The sequence below is a fragment of the Rhipicephalus microplus genome, chromosome X (assembly GCF_043290135.1).
Source record: "Rhipicephalus microplus isolate Deutch F79 chromosome X, USDA_Rmic, whole genome shotgun sequence".
NCBI classification, from domain to species: domain Eukaryota; kingdom Metazoa; phylum Arthropoda; class Arachnida; order Ixodida; family Ixodidae; genus Rhipicephalus; species Rhipicephalus microplus.
In genome coordinates, this window is record NC_134710.1 from 264,235,856 (window position 1) to 264,258,138 (window position 22,283).

General features: G+C 42.3%; 1 long non-coding RNA gene across 1 annotated transcript; it reads left to right on the forward strand.

Annotated features, from left to right (window-relative positions):
• The first annotated feature begins 397 nt into the window (after positions 1–397).
• Positions 398–12,903, forward strand: LOC142777157 (uncharacterized). The gene is made up of 3 exons (XR_012887951.1): positions 398–602; positions 7,608–7,833; positions 12,377–12,903. It is a non-coding gene; the product is annotated as an uncharacterized LOC142777157 (long non-coding RNA).
• The last annotated feature ends 9,380 nt before the right edge of the window (positions 12,904–22,283 follow it).

The window sequence follows — 22,283 nt, forward strand, 5'->3', positions numbered from 1 at the left end:
TCCATGATATAACGCTGCAGCAACGAGTTAAGGAACTGGGTGAATTACTTTAATTGCTATTGAAAATATATTTTACTCTTTCTGTCTCGGGATAGAATAATATTTACCTCTAAATATTTAACGAACCACTACGAAGCAGAAACCTAAACACTGAACGTGTATCGCAAGCCGACGAGGAAACAAAAATAACAAAGTTCGGAGCTTGTATCTTCCGTTTGTGCTGTGAATGCTATACGAGGTAACGCAGGAATTTTAGCCGATCATTTATTCCATCTTGTGGCAGCGACGGCGATGGTGGGTGGACGCATACTAAGCTACTCTTCTATAACTTGCAGCTGCCTGCGCCTGCCCAAATCTGACCGTAAGGAACCCGGTGAAGTGGTCCACCAGGTTGCTGAAATACCAGCTATTTTATCGCTATCCATTTTTGCTGCTTTGCACCGGGCCCAGGCTTCGTCACAGGAACTGCCATCTGGTTAGGACTGCCGCAACTTGGATTGTCGCTCTCATCTTGGGGGCGGTGTTTTTCATCTTGGGGGCACTGTGGCAACGACGGTAACGGTGGGTGGACGCATACTAAGCTACTCTTCTATAACTTGCAGGTTGGTGTATTTTTTTTTTCTTATTATTGCGTGCTTTCGCGTACTATGCCATCCCATCGCTGTTGCTGTCACGAGTGTTTTGAGCGTTACATTTTTTTCTCGAAGCTAATGTAGAGGTGTGAAACGTCACTTGCACCAAGTTTTATTTTGTGACTGTGTTTTCTGTCTCCTGTTGTAATGTTGTCCTATGTATCTAAGCTTGAGATGACCAGTGAAATGAATGCATGTGGCTTACACGACGTTGCAAATGCCATGGCTGAAAAGCAACCAGGAAGCATAAAAGAGGTTGTTAAAGTACTGACTGAGTTGGTCACTAAGTTAGATTCATTCGCGTCAGGCATTAAATCTGACGTTGCTTGCATCACTACCTCGAACAAAGAAGTTCAGCCGGGAATCGCTGGTCTTCAAAAATCTGTACAATTCTTGAGTGATAGTTTTGAAAAATTCAAGCTTGATGTTCAGGCTGTCAGGAATGAGCTCGCTATGACTAGGGCTGAAATCAAGCAGTGCCGCGATGAGAACGAACTTCTAAAGAAAGAGATGAAGCAGGGTAGGAGTGAGATAACTGAGAATAAACAATACTGAAGAAATATGAATGTGGAAACTCAGGGGCTTCCAGTTGTGCCGGAGAAGAATCTTCTGAGAGAACTTGAGAAACTTGCGGGATGTCTAAAGGCCGACATAACTGACAAAGACATGGACGTTGCACATTGTGTGCCATCTAAAGATGAGTAAGCCACATGTGATCGTGAGATTTCGTTCGAGAGCCGCCAAAGACAGAATGCTTTCGGCGGCAAAGAAAAGAAAACTGAATGCAAGAGATTTAGGGTTCGACATAGGTGGCTTAATAAACTTAATGAGCACCTCAGTCGTGAAAACAAAATTCTGCTAGCTAAAGCGAGGAGTGGGGAAAGGGAAGAAATGAAAATTTGTCTGGGTATCACAGGGAAAGATTCTGATGCGGAAGTTAGAGAGCACAGCAGTTCTGTGCATAACCTGCGAGGAGGACTTGGTGCGGGTAGTGTAACAAATCGTTATAATGGTCTTCTTAGTTGTGATTATGTATGCTATATTTCTTTCGATCCTTTATTTCTTTGCTAAACAGGAAAATGTAATCCAAGTGCCTTTTCATACAGTTTTTGCATGCTACACGGCATCTTGTGTAATCACGGCCTCTATTTTTAATTGGTACTACACAACTGAATATTTGTTTTATACCGCTAATATTGTCGCAAACTCAAATAATGCTATTGCTCTAGTACTACGCATCACTTGTTTGTTATCTATGTTTGGTTATCAAAAGCTGGGGAACCAAAGTGTGGTACTGCAAATAATGATAAACCATCATTACTACGTATTTTATTTGCTTTTACTTATGCATCCTATTCAAGAGCTGCTACTTTGTTATAGTATTCAGTAACCTTATTGCCTATTTATATGTATTCTCTCAAAGGAACACTAATATAAAGTCTTCTACTCCCTGTCATGTAAACACACTTTTTGAAAATCTGGGCGGGTCACACCTAGCTGTACTTCATAATAGTATGCAGTCCGCATATTGTAAAGACGACGACCTCTTTGCTCTTCTTGATCAGTTTAAACTTAATTTTTCCGTAATAATGCTTACAGAAACGTGGTATCGTGATGATTTGGATGTTATCACTATCGAAGGTTACAATTCAGTGTACTTAAATAGAAAAACAAGAGCAGGAGGTGGTGTATGTATGTACATTAAACATGAAATGAGATACGAAGGGTTAAATGAATGGTGTTAATGCTTGGAGGATTGTGAAATTGTATCTGTTAAAGTGGACAACTGTGTATTTGTGATAGTGTACAGACCTCCCGATGGTAATATTAACAACTTTATGCAGTTCTTGGATCAGATGCTTGCTTTCATAAATGAGCATAATTATAGCATTGTATTGGGAGTTGACCTGAATATTTATATGTTAGCAAGCACAAAAAAAAACAAAAGGATCTTTCCACACTTCTTGATTCTCACTTTTTATCAAATGTCATTGTCAATCCTACTCGTATCACTCAATCAAGTGCAACATTATTAGACCTGTTCATAACAAACTTTTCCTCAGTATCCATACTTTCAGGCACAATATCTACCGCGATTAGTGACCACCTCTCTGTATATTTCATTGCGCCCCAATTCTGTTATCAGTTCACACAGTCCGTTTCTGGTTTATTATATCGACCAGTGAATTTAAAATCTCTTTCGAACTTTCGGGTTGAAATTGAGCGAACAAAATGGGACAACTTGTTTTCCCTGTCCATGGCTGATTTAGCTTATGACTATTTCAGGCAAACGTTCATTTTACTTTACAATAAATGTTTTCCTCTTAGAACTTTGAAAAAGCTAAAGCGTGCTCGCAAACCTTGGATGACTTCTGAGATACTAAAAATGAAGGAAAAAGATAAATTATTTAACGTATTTCTAGTTACCCGAAATTCAGATGATTTGGAGACGTTTAAAAAACACAGAAATTCAGTTACTAAAATACAACGGCAAGCAAAACGAAATTATTATCATTATATGTTTGAAGGCGTCTCTGACAGCAAAGAAATCTGGAATAAGTTAAACTCCATCATTTCTCGAGGTAGAGCTACAAATTGTTTAGAACTTGTAATTGACAATGAGTTTATTAAAGGCAAAGAGTTAGCGGATAAATTTAATGAATACTTCACATATGTAACTAAAAGCTCGCATCAAACAAGTGCTCTAGAGTTCTTACCAGCACCACTCAAGAAATCAATATTTTTTTGTCCGACAGATAAAGACGAGGTAATATGAGTGTTTAAAACCTTTAAGATGTCTAAGACTGAGTATTTAAATGGCTTAAAATGGAAGCGATAAAACATGTTATTGACCTACTTAGTTCATGTCTAACACACATTTACAACGTTTCCTTAAAAAGCGGCATTTTCCCACAGAATATGAAGGATGCCAAGGTGACGGTGATCCACAAAGGTGGAAACAAAAACACTTTAACAAATTACAGGCTGATTTCAATACTCCCGCTTTTTTCCAAAGGACTTGAAAAAAGTGTTCATACTAGTGTTGAATTTTTCGGTAAACATTCCATTATAACTCAATAACAATTTTGTTTTAGATCAGGCTACTCAACCGAAAGAGCCCTATTGTTTCAAAAGGAATTGATTCTCAAAAATATTGAGGCCGAAAAGTTCACACTTGGCATATTTTTAGATATGTAGAAAGCATTCGACAAAATAAGCCACAAGACATTATTAGGAAAACTGCAGTGTTATGGAATTCGTGGTGTAGCCCTAAATCTGATCGAAGGCTACCTAACAGACAGACACCGGTGTGTATCTATAAACAGAAAAATTTCATCCGTGCAAACTGTTAAAGATGGTGTTTCCGAAGGCAGCATATTGGGTCTCCTTTTGTTCATTATATTTATAAACCATATTGTACATGTTGATTCTTCAGCCCAATACGTAATTTACGCAGACGATAAAAGATTATTTTTTTCAGGTACGAATGTTAGTCATTTCGTAAACAATGCTAACTCAACGTTACAAAAGATACACAGCTGGACCCTTAAAAATTTTTTACTTATAAATTGTCTAAAAAACTGATCTTTTCCGTGCCAAATCTCCCCTCAATTAAACCACTGAATTCTACAATCTCATGTTAAATAGCAGCATAATCGAATTCTTTGACCGCGAAGTCTTTGGGCGTTGTTTTCCATGAACACATGAAATGGGATTATCACACGGAATGTTTATACAATAAGCTTTGCAAAGTCTTGGGTGTCTTGAAAAAATGTCAGGATTTATCGCCGGTTCCTCAAAAACTTCTGATATTTATTGCACTCTACATCACATCTGAGTTGCTGCAACCTCATTTGGTGTAATGGAACAAAGAAATCTATTAGTAATCTTACTATCTTACAAAAAAAAGGCCCTGCGATCTGTTGCTAACCTCCCTTTTAATGCCCATACTTCAGAAATATTTGCTAAATACAAAATAATCAAATTAAACCTGCTCTACGAATATTCTTTAGCAGTTTCTTTTAGATCTGATACCATAAAAGGTCGCGGCTATATACGTAGTTTAGCTAACTTGCAATTAAATCCTTCAACGCGCCTAAACCGACACTCTGAATATTGGCATGGGCCGAGACCGCGCACAAATTATAATATGGCTTTCAGACATTGAGTTATTGCTTGGCGAATATACTAAATAAATTAGGAATTATGAAAATATTCATATGCTCTCCAATGTTTTTATTTTAAATATGTTTTATTAATTTGTGTGTGGTATTATTTTCTGTTCGATTACTTCTTTTTTCGATGTATAGCATGTGCGTTTTTTGGTTAGTATAGTTTGTTTAATTTTTTTGTTTTGATGCAAAGCCTATTCAATACTGGTTTAAACTGTTTTGTGTTCAATTTTATTTTGCCATTTTTGTTGCCACAGTTGCCATGGGGATGTGGGGCTTTGTCAAGCTGTTTTATATAGCCTTTTTCCTCTGTCCCAGCCACTTACTGTACAACTGTACGTGGTAAATAAACTAAACTAAAAAAACTCATCTTAGCTGAAGCTCTAACTGTGTACCGCACTAAGTGAAGCTAATTTTGAAAGTCTCAGCAATTTCCATAAATTTGTTATACAGTAATGAGGGATGACTGCCTGAAGCCTATGGTTTAGTAGCCTTGCCATCAAGTATCTTCGAAAGAAAGACCAGTTCTCCGAAATCGGTAGAGAAACGTAGCAATGTGTACGTTCGTCAAACCGTTTCTTTCGAATCAGTGTTTCTTTATCCGAGAACTTATACTTAAAACACCGTTGCAGCTATAAAGCTATAAACTGCTGGTTCATTCCAAAAACTGCGGAGGGTGTCGCAGGAGTAAAAACGACAAGTTACTCTTCAAAGTGTTATTCTAGTCTTGCAAAATATCATATAGAGTGAAATTCATTTTCACTCGGTATGATACGAGAGAGTGAAACAGCTTTCTACTCTTCCGCTATTTGAGAGAGTGAAATGCCTCTATACTCTTTAGGCATGATAGAGTAAAATGCGATTATACTCCTGCCCTTGATTACTCTTAAATGCGTCGGCACACCGCGAGTGATAAGCACTACTTAATAACCACACATATGTGCAGTAAAACGTACTGAATTCATATGTTGAGGCATTAGAGACGATTAACAAAAGTACACAGTTTCCAGTGCACGCCAGTGAATTTTAGCGCACTGCAAATCACTTGGAACTGTTAATATTTACGTTTTCAGCTATGCATCTGTGTAGTAAAATAAGCTAATACTATCTGATTCAATCGGTCACGATTGAAATACAACTCTAATGGCTATAACATACTCCTTATAATAATATTCATGTTTTTCACTGCGACCTTCACCAACGGGTGATGGTGCCGTTAACCTAACGTACGGTACTGCTACAGCGACTTTTGTCGTAGGAGGCGAACAAAAATGACCAAAAATACGCCAATGGTGTTGCGAAAAAAAACTAAGTTGTATCGTCAACACTTTAGAATCGCGATGTTTCGTACGCAGATATTACTAACCACTTAGCGAGTCCATGCAAATGACGTTCATATAATTGGTTGCTCTAATGTTCCTGTTTCTACTGTAAAAAACGTGTCGGACAGACGTTGTATTTCACGAAGCATCAAAGAGACACAGTGAATATATTAACTGCAGTCCGGCTGGTATCAGTGAGAAGCGCGGAGACACTCAAATCTATACGTCTAAACAAGAAAAAGAAGACATGTCACCAATATTCGTTATGAAGTAAAGAAATGAACATCCACTAGCCGTCTGTAGGCTGGTGTAGTGGTTAACGTGGTGGACTAGCAATCTGTAGTGCGTCTAGAGGTTGAAGGTTCAAGTCACAGTCGGTGCTTTTTTTCACATTCCCCTTTTCTTTTTCTTTTTTTGTCGTAGTGTTCATATTTAGCTATCTTTACAATCCGTGTGTGCGGAGATCCGTCCAAAACAATTAAAAAGCCAAATTTCTGCTCAACGTGTGCTATTTTCTTTGTGATATGCACTTTTACTCTCTTTTGTGGGGTCATGCTACTCTGCTTCGGGCAGCGTTATGCTACTCTGTTGAGGTGGAGTGCTTTGAACCGTTCGGAGGAATATTTGTACTGTGCCTCAACAAGAGGAGATTTACTCTGGAAAACATAGTTAAATAGGGAAGAAAAGAGTACTCTCCCCAAAAGTTCTTAATTTTTAAAGTGTTTTTCTTCCTAAATAACCAAAGTCATTAGTGAAAAAAGCCCATATTTGAAAATGTGTGAAAAAATTCAAAATAAAGGCCCTAAAGTATGCAGTTAAATGATGATTGTATTGAATAATATCATGCAGGCAGTGTTTGCATTGTTTGTTTGCGTCTTCGGTCCATAGACACACCACAATCTGTAGGATCCCCAAAAAATTTATTATCACGTTTCCGCTCACGCACGCACGCACGTGCGCGCACACACACACGCACGCACGCACGCGCACGCACACACACACACACACACACACACACACACACACATACACACCTATGTATCCATCGATTACAGTGTGCGTGTGTCTTTTGTGTGTAGGTATGTGTGTGCTTGGGTTCAAAAGAGCTTCGCCTGCTCTAGAAATGATCATTTTTGTAAGCAGTGTGCGTGAAAGATTTATCGTCGTAGTTTATAGGTATCTTACGTTTACGTAGCTACACTTCTACACCATAGATTACAATAGTTTTCCCGCATTACCATGAAAGGAAATATGCATGCCAAATAACACTAAAATAAAATTCATTGTGTATTTTCCTAATATTATGATCTCGCAAATACTCTCAAATATAACCTATTCTCTATTAGAAAGAAACAGGAAAATTTTTATTGGAAGCGTAAGTCCACTGGCGTTTTCCCCGACGCGGCAAGAAACAGTATGAAATAAAGACTGTTTCGTAAATTGTTCATCGCGTTAACTGGGGTTATGCTTTGTCGACGCAGTGTGATGCAGCCAAGAACGCGCGGAGTGGATACTGGTGAAAGAACAATTCGCAAGGTCAGCGAGTGCGGCGCATTGGACTCCGCCGCCTGCAGCTTCGGTGTCTTGACCTGGAAGACTGCGACCCACCTACGAGACGCACTGCCGTGTGTGTTCGCCAAGGCAGAGAGTACCAACAACATGGAGGACATGGCCCATCCCAGTAGTGCTGTTTTGATGCACTACGAGGTACATTTACCTATATTTACTCTAATACCACCTCAGACAACTAGCGGCTCGATATACCACTTCACTGTGTATTATCGCGGGTGAAAAAGAGAGGAGAATGTACTGTGTCCAGAAATTTGTTAAACCCGACAAGACGCACTTAAGCGTGCATCTACAAATACGTGTTTTTCTTTGTGCAGAAATATTTTTATGCCTTTCTTAAGTTCAATAGCAAATCTTGAGCTTTGTTGAGCCTTTTAGGCTGCCTATATAATACCACACACACCTGGTGTGTTTTAATTTCGCAGTAAGACCCTCTGAAGAAGAAATATTGTCTGGCTTAGAAGGAGTAGCTGGTACATTTTGAGCAGTGTAAGTCGAAGTTTTAAAATGAACGAATTTCGAACGAGAAATGACAAGTGTAATATTGCCGCTATATTAGTGTCTGGTGCTTCTGGGGAACCGATAATGTGCTCAGGGTGCAACATGTGGTGGTAGTGTAAGTATTTGGTAGGCTTTACGCCCTGAAGTCACGATATGTATATGGAAGATACCCTCGTGGTGGGCTCCAGCATTTTCGACCATTCGTTGTTTTTATCCTGCAGCAAAATTCAAGTACACGGGCTGCTAGCGTTTCGCTTTTATCGAAATGTGGCCACAGCGGCTGAGACTTCCTTCCACCACAATGAGGCCAGTGGTCGAGCAACATAACCAATAGATCACCGCAGCGGGAAATGATGCACTTTTGTGAATGCACTTGATTCAGCAGGTACAGTTGTAATCGCGGACAAGAAGGTTAACTAGTTATCGTAAAAAAGTGTGGGAAAACGAAAGAAGTATATAGGCCAACAGGACAGAGCACTGGCTAACAACACGAGCGTTGATTTTGTGTGAAGAAATATATACGCCTGGGAAAGGGTCAAAAATAAAGCAGCTGAAAGAAGTGGAGGCACTTCGCTGGCGTCTAAACCAGTAGATAGTCCGCCGCGGTGGTCTATAGTGGTTAAGGTACTCGGCTGCTGACCCACAGGTCGTGGGATCGAATCCCGGCTGCGGCGGCTGCATTTCCAATGGAGGCGGAAATGTTGTAGGCCCGTGTACTCAGATTTGGGTGCACGTTAAAGAACCCCAGGTGGTCGAAATTTCCGGAGCCCTCCACTACGGCGTCTCTCATAATCGTATAGTGGTTTTGGGAAGCTAAACCTCACATATCAGTCAGTCAATCAACCAGTAGATGCAAAGTTCTTTAATGGGGAAATCGTTTTGTAGAATAGTACGATGGATGGTGCGCTTACACGTGGTGGCTAAACAGAATGAATTTCGAATGCTTCGTATATCTTCCGGGTGCGGAAATCAGAATACTACGTAACATGCACTCTGATACTCGGAGTGATTTGCGCTTGTCACAGTAGATTGCATCCACTTTGGTCTTTGCGAGTGTTCTTGTGCTCTTGGAGCCGGTCATTCACGCAGCGACCCGTTTTACCGATGTAAAGGCCACAACAAAACTTCATTATCTCATGAATGGCCACAGTCTTGCATGGAACAAACTTCGTAGCGTGTTGCTTCTTGCAAATGCAAGCAGGGGCGTTCCTTTTATTGCACAGTGATCCGCATTTTGACCGGCGCCGAAAACACCAATCTTACGCTAGCACGTGCTGCTATATACCTTCTTGATTTTTTTTGTTTGATACCGTATAGTGATCGGGAATGATTGCCACTTCTGGCCTATCATCTGTAGTGCAATGTTTTTTTTCATGTGGTGCTCATTAAAAAAAAGTGCCGTGAAAACAGTTGGGCTGTTTCAAACTTGTATGATCATAGAGATAAGTAAACACAAAGCCTCAAGAGAGGTGCACCCGTAGATTCGTACAAGTATTCTTAACCGTGCAATGATTTACTTACAAAACGCTCTTGGTGCTCATTAACATTATTCCGAGGCATTCGGGCCTTTGATTTCACGGATATTGAGAATTACGTGGGCGCTATCACTGTGCCGTTTGTTGCTATGTCATTATAGCAAAGAGAACACTGCCACCTTTTCAAGTATGCGTGTTTTTGCGATACTGTCCACAAACATACGCAAACTTTTTTTTTGCAATTGTGTGATAGCTCATTCATTGCATAAACTATCGGTTGTTTACCAGGTACCTTCATATAGCAGATTATTGGATGCTACTACTTCAATAAAGATCAACCCAATGTTTGCGTAGACTTCCATGCTGCCAAGAATGTCCCTTTGTTTCCACTAGGAACCATTTCTAGGTGGAACTTAAGCCTTTGATACCTCATCGAAAGTCAAAATTCACTATCGACGTATATGCGACTGTGGCGTCACCACAAGCTTGTGGCCTAGTGTACTGTGAGGCATTCGCGTTAGAGACGAGACGTCATTTTTAGCGCCAAGAAGTGTCCGCTGCTGTGCCGCATTAAACACCAACGCGCGCAGAAGCAATGATAAATGGTGGAACGATGTCGACACAATGTGAACTTCCAATGAATTATCTCTTTTATTATTATATAATATTTTGCGTCCCGAAACCGCTATAATAGTATTGGGAACGCCTTAAGGGTGGTGGAAATATCGACCATCTGTTGTTCATTAACATGCAGTGACATCACGCAGTATATGGTCCTCTGGCATTTCGCCTTCGCTACACAACGAAATATTTGTTCTTGACTGCCCGTAGCCACCAGCATCACATTGCCACAAAATTTACTCTACAGAGTTGTTGACGTGAATAAACGAACCGGCCAACAGCAGCGCATGTGCATATGTATGAGAAAAGAACAATTTTACGTGTAAGTGGTACATGTTAAAGCGGAGCTAAGAACATGAAGATAATATAAAATATGATGAGGTAAGTATAGCCAAAATATTTTTTTACGATTACAAGGCATAATAAAATACTATCTGTGTCAAGCTACCCTTACTTGCATATTCAAACGATCGATCTCTTTTTTTGAGCAGCTCAATTGAAGGAGAGCTAACGTGTGGGTCCACCTAGTTAACACTGTTCCCCACTTCAATTATTTGCTACGCTGTCTTCTTTGCCCTTCGTCCTTTCACACTGCACAAAGTATATTCATGGATACAAACCCAATGTTCCTCCTTACAAGAAGATGTTCCTCCTTACAAGAAGCGCACTCATGATGCACATTCGAAAAAAAAAACTTCGGTAGTAAACAATGGAAGTGTGGCAGCTTGGGCTAGTTGGTATAATATGACGATCGTTATAGCGCGAGAACAGACGACAACGCAAAAACAAGTCTGTGTCCTTCGTGTACATCTCTTTCTTGTCTCTGCGTGGTCGTTCTGTTCTCACGCTATAACTATCGTCATGGTAAACAATGTTACGGAAGGCACTTTAATGCGCTGCGAACTCAAACACTGTATGTAAGAGGGTTCTGCACAACAGCTTACGGAGTAGATGGTTAACACTGTACCCTCTGTTGACGTCCTTAAATGAAGTTTGTATGGGGTATTTTCCCTAGGCTTTTTGAAGCACTTGCATGGCTCGAAGTGCAATACATGACTTCTATTCAGATTTAATAGGTTCACCTTTTGTACGCACAGTCATTTTTATTCTTTACATGCATCTGATTACGTGGCCGACCGATAACACCACCGACACATTTTCTGCGACCCGAAATCATTGACGCTGGTGCGTTCACATTTCCAAAGGCTGGGCGGATATAGACCACACGAGCCAATCTCGCACCAGCGACCAGGACACAGTCACAAATGTTTGTCCCGGATAGGGCCTAGACCATGAGGAAGTTGCTCGAGGGGGAGGAAAGAGGTTCAACCAAATGTCAGCTAAAATCCCCACATGACAAGGTTTATGGCATATATTATATACGGGCAATTGCTGAAGAATGATTATCACGATTCGAGAAACATATATACCCATGCCGATCTCCACAATAGGCTTAATCTGGATGCCAATTCTGGAGTACCAGGTTTCTGCTCCACGGTTAGGTTTCAATACAAGGTTAATTTTTTCGTGGGGTACGTCACGAAAAAAAAATGTTCTTATGTCCAGCAAAATCTGTGTAGCTTACCCGAACAAAGCTATAATCACAATAGACAAGAAAATATTGCGAGCAACGTTTACAAATCTCTCAAATAGCCGCAGTCATAAAAAAGGGGTAAAGTACAAAGACTTTAATATGTGAGCTATGGCACAGAAGGATCTGTGGGCTGCATGTCCTCGTGTTTGAAGTCCCTGATGTGGACTGTACATAACCTGTGTCACATACGTATAACACAAGCCATGGTACGTGGGTACGGGCCAATGTGAGCGGGGAAAGGGTATCAATAAGTGTATATACTTCATGAAACGGGGTACGCTCGCGTACCTCTGGGCCACCTATGGTCTATATCAAGTTAACAGCACGATCATGAGGGCGCCAAGACGTAGACAGAAAGGAATTTGGAGACAGCCGAATCGCTTTTCGCTCACTAAGAAATATTTTTCATTTACTAACACATATAGCTGACGCTTTTGGTTGCACTCCTCTCTCAGTTCTAAACGAAATACCTCACCTCTTATTCTTCCAGGAAGCCGAGGCAAAATTCGGCATGCACGATGACAGCGCATGTGCACAACCCCGCACAGCCACGACCGCATGAGGACGGTATGTCATGCAGCCCCGCTCTGAGGCTGACCTCTGAACCACCGGTGGTACTGCGGCTCACCAGAGCCAAACGTTTTACTGACAGTAGCTAGGGCAAGTATCTCTGAGTGGCGATATATGAATGCTGCGCTCACGTCCATTGTCGTGGCGGGCGACATGCGCTTCAACGCTATCAGCTGCGCGGTCACTTCGCCAACTGTGGGCAAGAGGGTTTTAAGCTTTCCTTTGTCAAAGGGAGCCTCATCAAGACCTAGATCTGTTTAAGACGTACTTGGAGGGCACTGCGAGCTCGAATCCATGACACAATCCACAGTACGATCATGACCTCTAACGAAAGCTTCACACGTAGTGAGCTACAGCGACGTTTTTTTGTTCTTTAATGGATTAATTCAAATGATTTGTGTCAATATAAAGTTTGTGTGATTGAAATAAAGCTTTCTAGAGTTGAAATATGTTGGGTCACTTGCATACTCACTGTTAGCGGGCGATGGTAAAGCAGTAACTGAAGCCACTGCTTTACTCTCGGTAGGCTTGAAACTCGGCTGGTTGGTGCGGTTTCAATCTCTAAGGGACTCTATAGGGTAAAATATTTTTTTCAATATTACTAAACAATCTCGTCATAGATTTTGAAGGATGCTGCTAGCTCCTACACTTTTTCTAACTGATAAAAATGAATTGCATTGTCATCTGTGGGTGCCATAGAGCCAGCATAAGAAGTTTCAGAAATCTTCATCGAGCGAACGTTTCGAAAATACGAAAAAAATACTATTTTAAGTTCCTGATCTTACACCTGAAGGTTTAGGCGTGAAAGTATGGCTAGACAAAATGTCCCATGTGATTCTTATTCCTGTTTTTTTTTAGTTTATTGAACATCGTGACATGCGCATAAGTGCACACTATATACTTATTTAGTTTGAATTTGAAAAAATAACAGCATATCCATGGAGTGAATGTTGATGAGTGGGTCGAAGCAGCCTTCAGCCTCTCCGACCGTTCGTTCTGGCTTCCGTGCGTCCGTCCGTCTGTGCGTGCGTCTGCCCATCCATCCGTTCGTGCGTACATCCGTCCATCTGTCCGTCCGTTTGTGCGTTCATTCACCCGTCCATCCGTCTCCTAGTCTGGGCGTCAATCCGTGCATCCGTCTGTGCGTCCATCTAGTGAACCCTCCAAGTACCGCCATCTCGCAGCGGGTATGTGCCAAGCGTGTCAGGCCGACGGACAGGGGACATTGCTCGACTTTAAAAAGCGTCGCCCCTAAATTGGTGCATTTCACAGCTTGACTTGCCCCCTTATCTAGAAATAACGAAATTTCCAAAGGCTAGGCGGATATAGACCAGGGGAGCCAATCTCGCGCCAGGTACCAGGACACAGTCACGAAATTTCATCTCGGATAGAGCCTAGACCGTGAGGAAGTTACTCGAGGGGGGGGAAAGGGGTTCAACCAAATGTCAGCTAACTTGCACTTTTGCTCTCTTAGCGTGGGATGGTAACCCAGAAAGTGAAGTGAGTGTTTTACTCCACGCAGGGTTGAAAACTCTGCTGGTTGCTACGGTTGCACTGTGAGACACTAAAGATCAAAGTGAATTTTCGTGTATTAGTAAAGTAAAATACACAGCTCTCAAAACAGCACTCTTATCGCGATTCCACGCTTTGTTACCGAAAAAATGCGCGAAAATAAATTGCGGGTGGTGTTGCCGCGTTGAGATTGCCACACCATACAATGCGACGTTGTAGAATTTGAAGGCATCTACGGGATCTTACTTAGCTTCTAACCGGTAAAAATGAAATACAACGTCATCAGTGGGTGCCATGAAGCTAGCATGCGATGTTTCTCAAATTTTTATCGAGTCAGTGTGGCACAAATAGGAAACATACCTTTTGAAATTTTCGACGTCACGCGCGGAGATTTCAGCGAGAAATTTGAAACTAAAATATCAACCTTGACTTTCTCTGTTAACTATAAACTTACGATAGTGAAACATGACGTTAGAATTCTCAAAGTTTCGTTCAGGAATCTATACGAAATCTGTGGTTGTCTTTAGTGTACCTTTCAGAAACAGCGCGAGAAAAAACAGAATTTTAAATGTTCAAAGTATTCTCACTCCAGTTTTTTTTATGCCGTTCTTAAGGTTTGTTATATTAACTGAAGAAACCAGACAGAAATCTAAAGTGAAGACAAATACAGACAGGTTAACAGTTTTACGCTATCATGAGTGAACTTGCCCAGCTAGGAAAGTTGCGGTACTACCGCAAAGGAGGTGTGGTGAAAGTGTGCCATGTGTTCGAGAAAATTAGGGTAATGTATCGCCACGCACTCATTTTACTTCATTCCATTTGTTGGTAGCCTAAGGGCTGATTTCCTTACAAAGGGGAGTGAATAAAAAATACACCCCCCAAATAAAAGCAAATTATAACGCAGAAATATTTTCTAGAGATACAAGTTCTCCCGCTCCCATTCATACAATGTTAGCTAATGCAAATGAGTAATGCAAGTGAACTATTATGGTTTACTGACGAGTAAACTGTTCATGAATCAAACTTTGATATTAAGTACCTTTAAAACAACTGTCTGTGCTCACATCGAAAAATAAATTAGCTAGAATGAAGTGATATTCAAAGGTGGCAGTGAGGCAGACGATGAGTCATTTGCTCGCACGGATGCGAACCCACTCGCAGTCGTCGCTTAAAAAAAACGGCCGTAAAACGTGGATACTGCAATGTACATTGTTCGGCGATTCATGGCGAGTGCGGTGCGACTTTCTGTCACATGTTGTTTCGAACAGTACACATCATTGATATGGATCAAGCTATACAAAATACACCTTTGCGATACATTTTCAGTGAGTAAGCTTTCACGTTTTGCTACCCACTTCAGGCGCCCGCGCGCTTATCTGTCATGAGTGGAAGACGACGGGGCCTGATGTATTGCCTGTAGTAGGGGGCCTTCGACTAATGTAACGTGTAAGCATCGCCTATGTGCCATTAGTCAACTCTGAGCCTTTATTGAAGTGATTTTAACCAACCTACGTGTTCTTTGTGGGAATCCCGTTTTCTCGCATGATTGCTTTAATGCATACGCTTTTTCTATCTTCGTCGGTCGGAAAATAGAACGTTTTGACTGAGACATAAAATTATTTCAGGCTTGAAGACTTCATCCTGCCACAACACAGCTGTGCCCAAGTTGCTAACGCTTCATAGAAATAATTTTATCATCATAAAGCGTTGAAACACAAACATCCACATTCACCAAGTAAGGCTGATGATTGGTTGATTGACATGTGTGGTTTAACGTCCCAAAAACCATCATATGAATATGAGAAACACCGTAGTGAAGGGCTCGGAAATTTCGACCACCTGGGATTATTTACCCTGCAGATGGGCCAACATCATTTTAACCTCCATGGAAAATGCAGCCGCTGCAGTTGGTATTCGATCGCGCGACCGGTACTCGGTCAATGGCTAAGGTACTCGGTCAGCAGCCGAGTACCTTAGCCACTGTACCACCGTGGCGGGGCAGCATTTAAGGCCTAAACCACAAAAAAAACAAGCTAAAAAGAAAGTTTCCATTAATGCGTCTGCGGTGAACGCACAATGTTGCCAGAGAGTGACAGGCAATGGTGACTCCATTATAAAGTACAGTGCAGCAAGGGCTAGAAAATAGAAGTGAGAGTGTGCATACAAGACGTAAGGGCCCGAAAGAGGGCAGCCCTAGTACAGAGAGAGTTTAAAAAGGAAACAGATGTCATCGGGGATTCCACATATATTGCCGCTCACTCTGTACAGCATCGAACGCGTTATTCGAAGGTGGTAGATTCTGTCCCTGCTGGTGTAAGTTGCCTTTTCGTCCACTTTTACAGCAAAAGCTGTAACGAGATCAGTGCCGTAGCCAAGGGAGGGATCGGGGAGGGGGGGTATCACCTCCCCCATAAATTTTTTTTTCAACCCCCCCCCCCCCCTGCCACTTACTCAACTTATCTTTGTTTTCGTCGCATCGCGCTGACATGATTTAGAAACTAAGCACTTCTACTATCCCCATAGCATTGCTGGGCGCTTTTAGAGAGAATAATGTCGGCATACGGAAAAACGTGTCGCGGTGTTTTTCAAGGCTTAGCATTCTGCAAGATTTCGGGCAGGAATCTCGGCCGCGAGTGTTTCAAGTTGGCTCGGCGACGGGATTAATGCTCAAGCGCTGGTCATATACTTGTATCCACTGAAACAAATCTCGCCAGACTGAAGATGATAGCGTTCTTCCAAGAATCTGGTACTCTTCCCGTAAGGAGACGCTTTGTAAACAGGGTGGCTAGTTTTTCTAACACAATCTGCCCTCCTTCTTTTAGCAGATATGATGCTATCTGATCCTCACCAGCAGCTTTGCCTCGTTGCATTCCCCCCCAAGGCTTTTCTGACTTCTATCGTTACTGTTGGGATACCATCTGGGTTGCTGCTAGTTCATATATTGAGGTCATGGTTGTTCCAACTACTGTACAGACCTCTAAAACTCGTCCGCCATTTTAACTATCCTATCCATATTGGTAGTTACATTACCTTCCTTGTCCCTTCATGCATACATCTAGTTTTTGCCTATCCCAAGTTTTCTCTTCACTGCTTTAATGCTTCATCCGTTCTTCAGAGCGTGTTCAATTTTCTCCGTGTTATACCTTCTTACATCGGATACCTTACGCTTATTGATAAACTTCGAAAGTTCTGCCCATTCTATTTTGTCTGTTGTATTTGAGACTTTCAAGCTTTGACGTTTTCTATTGAGTTTCTTTGTCTACTGGAACAGCTTGTCAGTGTCTTGTCTAAGTACCGTACCTCCAACTTTCACTGCACATTCTGTAATAACACTCGTCAGATTATCATTCAATGCGTCAACGCTAAGGCTGGTTTCCTCGATAAGAGCCGAGTACCTGTTCTGAAGCGAGACGGAATTCATGTACTTTCCCTCTCAGTGCTAGCTTATTTATTTGCTTTTTGCGTATCACTTTCTGTCGTTCCTTCTTCAAGTCTAGCCGAATTCGAGACCGTACCATTCTAGTATCACTGCATCGCACATTGCCAAGCACTTCCACATCCTGCACGATGCCTGGGTGTGAACTCAGTATAAAGTCTATTTCGTTCTTACGTTCGCCATTAGGGCTCTTTCATATCAACTTACAGTTCCCTCGTTTTCGGCAAGATGTATTCATGATCCGTAAAGTATAACGTTCTGTGAATTCCACTAACAACTTCCTTCTGGCATTTCTAGTACTGATACCATAATCTCCTACTGCCTGGTCTTCAGCCTGCTTCTTCCCTACCTTAGCATTGAAGTCGCCCATCAGATGTTAAACCCCATCAATTGATGGGGTTTAACTAGGTTTAACCAACTGTCTTTACTATTGTTCCGAACATCTTATTCCAAGAATAGTGCCCTTCAGTTAACTTTCATTTTTGATTGAGCTGGCACCTATGGTTGATTATACACACATATTCAGCTGAAGCCGACTACGTTCCCGTTAAATAACAGGGAGATTGTCTTGCGGACGGACTTGTCTTTCATGGTGGATGTTCAGAGAGCGATCCAAACAATTTTTCATGTGTTTTTGGAGCTCTCAGGTACAACTTTACGCGTCTCAGCGATAAAAAAAAGCATTCTGCTTTAGCTGTGCTCACCGGCAGAGTTGCCGGAATCTTGACAAGATGATGCACGTTGGCGAAGAATATCTCTGGGCAATTGGCAACCACTTGCATCACAGACATGCTCAGCGTTTTTCGCTTATCTCGTTTCCATTTTGCAGCCTATACTGCTAACTCCCCTTGCAATGCTGAATTTGAGATAATATTCGAGTATACGCATCAGTAAACTTCTAGGCAGTGGGAAAATTGACATATTAAGCAATGTTCTGTGGCAGAAGTGAAGGCAGCACCATCAAGGTGTGCCAATGCCTTTTAAAGAACTCATTGAAGTGGTCTAATAAATAGTCTGGAAAAGGCCAGAAATACTGAAAGCTTAGTGTGCTCTTCCACGCAAGCCACTGTCACGTTACTTCGATGAAGCTGCCTGCCTGTAACAAGCGGCATTCTCATTTTCACCAGTTGTGAACTGTGCACTGGCAGCACGTCGCTTTTCGGGAAATAATCGTCAAGCGTTATACCGTACAGTGCTTCGGCACGACCATAGAGTCTCATAAAAGGGCGCTGATTGACCCACGACCGGAACTACCAAGCAACACGTGTAGGCAGCGTGTTTCAAGGGGGTGACTTCGCATTGCTAGAAACCAACGAGCTCAGCAATGTTCGTGCAGTGACCCTGAATCCAAGAAACGAAAACTTTAGCGACGATATATGTAGGCTGGTGAAGTTCCACCTTAAACACTAGCACTCGTTTCTAGCCTGGTAGAAAGTATACATTTCCTCCGTTTGCCTTCAGGTGCTGGTAAGGTCGCGCTCGCCCAGTATCTTACTCTGCGCGCGAGATGCCTAACGTTTGTGATTGCACCCTTACGGAAGGCTGATAGTTTCTGATATTTGGGGTTTAACGTCTCAAAACCACCATATATGATTATGACCGACGTCGTAGTGGAGGGCTTCGGAAATTTCGACCACCTGGGGTTCTTAAACGGGCACCCAAATCTGAGCGCACGGGCCTACAACATCCGCGCCTCCATCGGAAATGCAGCCGCCGGAGCCGGGATTCGATCCCGCGACTTGCGGGTCAGCAGCCGAGTACTTTAGCCACTAGACTGCTGGTAGTTTCAGTCGCGTTGTGATGAAATACCAGAAACGTGAATGAACGCGAAGGAGGTGATGGCAATAGTGAAATTCCAGTGCCTCGCATCGGAATGCCCGAAACAGACAACCAACAAACATGGACGGTGCACAGTAGAGCGTAAGTATGTACTTCCACCAGCGTTACTATGAGCATCCTGAACCACACCAAATCTTCAGTGATCGATTCACAAGTGATGAAGCAATGAAGTCTGGAGTTGCTCAGAGCATAGTGCACCATAATCCGTTTCTCAGAACGCGTGAACTCCGACAAGAACTGCCAGTGCATGCAACATGAGTTAGCTGGGAACATGAATGCACGCATGCTGCGTGGTGAAATATTCTGTACAGTTCTGCATATGTTCAGGTAAAGGAAAAAGTCGGCTGCAAACTTGCAAACAACCAAAAACACCTTGCCACAACGCTATCGTTTCAGAGAGCCGAGTGAAGAAGAGCTACGAAAAAAAAACGAGAACATATACCACGATTTTTGCGCGTCCTAAAGTGTTTTAGCGCATATGTGCGCAGCGACCAAGCTATGTGAGTATAGTCCGGTCGCACGTGCACTTTTGATTGAGACCAAGTTAACATTTCTCATCAATGATTATCTTGCCCTCAAAGATTGCACAATAAAACCTCAACGATTCGAGTACTTCATGAAGTCACAGACATCAACAGTAAGAAGTTTGCTCAGCAAATTAAGCAAATCGAAAATGTAATTATGAACGTACAAAAATGTGCTGCGTATACCTCTAATTTCTCGTTGTTAGCGGAAACCTCCTTGACCTGTCAAACGCACTTCGCTTTGATGAGGACTACGCCATCTACGCTTAACAAAGATTAACGAATAACGATGTCTCCTTCGATCGGGTGGGTAGTCGCAGTAGTGCATTTTCCTATACTAGTCCATTCAATGGTGCGGCGAGAGGCCGTTGCTCCAAACGGTCACTGTACCTGTCGTTTACTGTATTTAGGGTACTTTTTACAGTACTGCCTCGCCACCGTGGTTTAATGGCTAAGGTACTCAGCTGCTAACCCGCAGGCCCCGGGGTCAAATCTCGGCTGCATTTTTGATGGAGGTGAAAATGCTGTAGGCCCGTGTGCTCAAGTTTTGGTGTACGTTTAGGAACCTCAGGTGGTCTAAATTTCCAGTGCCCTTCACTACGGCGTCTCTCATAGTCATATGGTGGTTTCTGGCCGTTCAACCCCACATATCAAGCCATCGGCCATACCCTGCTGAATGCGCCGGTTCTCGTCCGAACCCCACATATCAATCATTCTTACAGTACTTTTACTTACTCTCTTCACACGCATGGGAAGAGAGGAATCTTATGACTTTATATACATGTGAACCATCTGTTTAAACTACCCCCGATAGTGACGTCATGGAGAAAAGCTGATACCTGTGTCCCCCTGTTGGGTCTGTTTGACCCCCCCCCCCCGAAAAAAATTTCTGTCTATAACCCTGTATTAGATCACAACTCGAGTCACGCGCGGCGCCGTAGTGGTCCGCCGCCGCCGGTGTCTGTAACTACTTTGAACAAAATAAGAAAAAGAAACCCATTACAAAAGACACGGAGGGGCTCGAACACAGGTCCTGAGTGTTCCAGCCCAGCATTCTACCACTGAGTCATGCTGGTGCTTGGGACTTGTTGGCAAGCGTGCCTTAGGCAGGCTTGATGTCGAGAAAGGAATCGCGTTAATATGAGTAATAAAGCGTTAAAGAACATCAAAAGAACAACCAGGCGTCACACAATGCGAATAGCGTAACGAGTAGGTGGTCGACTGCTCCAATCCATTACAAAAGGTTCTTTTTGATCACCTATTAACTCTGGCTCATAGCCACTTCAGGCATAATTCGTCATCGTCGTCATCCACTGCATAAACAATTGGCACAAAATTCCTTGCAAATCTTTAGCGTATACCCCACTTCCCAGAAAAATGGCGAATGATACACTGTAAAAGAAAAAATTACTCCAAGGTCCGAATAAAACGCTTGTTCTCTAGCGCCCCCCTATTTCAAGCAATTTTTGCTCTGGCACCCGGAGTACTTTTAACAGATATTTCACTCCGCGTGACCGGAGCGTTTGCGTGGCCCCACCGGAGTACTTTTTACTGGCATTTCCCTCCGGCTGGCCGGAGTGATTACGTGGCACCTCCGGAGCATTTTTCGCGGGTTTTTCCCTCCGACTATCCAGAGATTTTGTGTGGTACCTCCGGAGTATTTTACGAATGTACTTACTTCGTCCAGACAGAATTTCAGTGAGGTGGGTCAGTACTTTTTTCAAGTGTTTGTTCCACTGTTTATTTTTTGTATGCTGATCGTTTCACGCAATGGTTACAAAGGAAGTCTCGATTCTCATGCAAGCACTGCAGAGTTACTGTGTATTTTTTTCCACGGAGCTCTAGCTGGTGAAATTCAACTAAACACTTATTCTTTGGTTTATTCAAAATAAGCTGCTATTTCTGGCACATCCTGCTTTTCTGGACACCAGCCATTTAGCTCACATGAACTACACCACGTGGCGTATTGAACTTAACAAACTCAAATGTCCCGCCATGACGTATGTAGTGACGTAACGATGAATGAAATATAATAGAAAAACGGTGCACACACCTTGTGACTGTCGCTTCACCTCAGTGCACAAATGAAAAAAAGCAGTGCGTCAGCGTTATCTCGACGATGACGACTGGCAATGAATTGTCACTTTTTCTAGACATACCGTGCCAGACAGCTCGCAGCATTCTACACGAAATGTCTGGCTGCCATAGACGCACCCTATGTATCGAAAGAAGCGTGCAGTTTTTTTTATTTGTTTGTTTTTAGTTTCTGTGCTGCCGTATTTCTGCCGTATCGGTGGGGATATTAGAGAAGCATGTTACTTTCAGGGTTTCGTGTTCACTGATCGTCAAGCATAATGCGTGAGTACGAACAGGACATTGCGGTTGTATAATAACCATTTTTTTGTGTGTGTACTACCTAAATTATGCTCGCTTACTCCTTATGTTACGTTAAGGTAAAACTGGATAAGTTTAAAAACGCTAGAAGTGAGAGTGTGAAAACGAAATGTAAGATACGT